The sequence below is a fragment of the Chaetodon auriga genome, chromosome 12, assembly GCF_051107435.1.
Source record: "Chaetodon auriga isolate fChaAug3 chromosome 12, fChaAug3.hap1, whole genome shotgun sequence".
NCBI lineage: Eukaryota > Metazoa > Chordata > Actinopteri > Chaetodontiformes > Chaetodontidae > Chaetodon > Chaetodon auriga.
In genome coordinates, this window is record NC_135085.1 from 9096872 (window position 1) to 9098702 (window position 1831).

Below are 1831 nucleotides of genomic sequence, written 5' to 3' on the forward strand. Positions count from 1 at the left end.
CTGACACATCTCTGATGGAAGAGTCATTTTAAAGCAAAAACAGACATCAGTATTCAAAGCGGGCTTTGAGGGGAAATGATAGTTAATAATTCCACCAGGACAAAAAGAAAAACCCTTTCTGACAGCAATCTGATTAACTAAAGCCAGATGACACTGACCAACTTTCCTCCTAGCTGTGGCAGCCAGCTACACGTACATAATAGTGACAGTTCGTGACATTTTTATAATAAACTTCACCTCATTCGGTCACAGAATGTAATTGTGGTTGTCAGTTTCACGTTCCATGTTCATCTCCATACTTCCAGGACGGCTTCACAGCAGATTCAGTCAAGTATAATTTCCATTTTCTTAGTCAGTGTCAAAAATGAGCCTTTCAGTGGGAGGATCTGTCTGACACAATGAAAACCAAAATAGGTTTGAGAAAGGAAGCCAATTAAGGGAGATGACTATCTATGCCATCTATCAATAATCTTACTGCAGGACATGCTCTGAATAATGTTTCTCAAATAACTGCTGTGTGCGCCTTCTGTTACGGTGTGAAACCATGGGACTTGTTAAGTGGAAGTCTTATTTTAGACAAATGCTAATTGCCTGCTTTTACTGTGGATACACAAGGTTTCTTGTGTGTTTACATGTGCATATCCACAGTTCATGTAGTGATTTTCAGATATTACTTCAATCGGTTAACTGAGCATGTGCTGTACATGCCATGTGCAGGCACATCCATCCTGGTCATAGAAGTGAAATGTTAAATGTTGTGTTTTCTTAGCTGGCTAACATCTGTTCAGGAATCACCTGGTTGTTGTTTACAGTTTGAGGGTGTGTGAACTCTGTGGCCTCACTGTGACGATGAGACATACTGCAAATTGTGCTCAATTATGCAGTACCAACAGTGCTATAGAAAATATGTGCTGGCTTATGCTAAAAGATAAGTCTGCTGATATTCAAAATGTTTCTAACAGTCAGCAAATCCCATGAAAAGACCAAACCCAACACTGAATTGACTGTGTATCTCATCATATATGCCTTCAGTGCAGTCAGTACCATTATGTTTCATCGTGTGTACTGTACCTGTGAAACATAAAGACAGGTGAACAACTCCCCGGGATTCTAAGGCCCTGTTTTGGTTTTGTGCTGTTATTTACCTGATCTCACTTGTTGTGCAATTTTTTCTCTCTTTTTTGTGATCTGGAACAATCCGCTGTCCAATTGTTCAGAGAGCTCTCTAATCCAGCCTTAGATCTGAGTCGTGCAGCGCTGCCTAATAGGATCGTAGTATTAACCCTGATGACAATACCACCAGCTGTCGCAGAGCCCCCTGTTGGTCACCAGGAGGAGTGTGTCGGTGGGGGCAGAGAGACAGAGAGGGAGGTGACTGACTGACAGAGAGAGAGACAGACACGGATGGACAGCGATAGAGAGTGTGTCTGTGTGATGCTCTTAGTCTCATGTGGAATAACCAAGGAAGCAGCTCGGAGGACAAACGCAGAAACTCCTGAAGTGCTTTATTTTTGGACGACTTACTCTTTCATTTTACTTTTCAGCCCCCCTCTGTTCACCAAGCTAACTTTTTGAAATCTTTTTTTAAACTTCTTCTCTCTCAGTCTCACCTTGTCTTTCATCAGTCTGCATCCATCTATCTCGCCCCGCCTGCTGCGTCCACACACTCTGTTATTTCTTCCAGTGCTGTGGCGGATGTTGGCTCTCTGCTGGCTCTATATGGCTGAATAAGTGGTAAAAGGGGGGGCGCGCTCGGGTGGTTTTCTCTGAGGGGGGTTGCAAAGTTGCAGTCAAGACCAGGACAAGCAGGAGGAGGAGGTGGTGGAGGAGG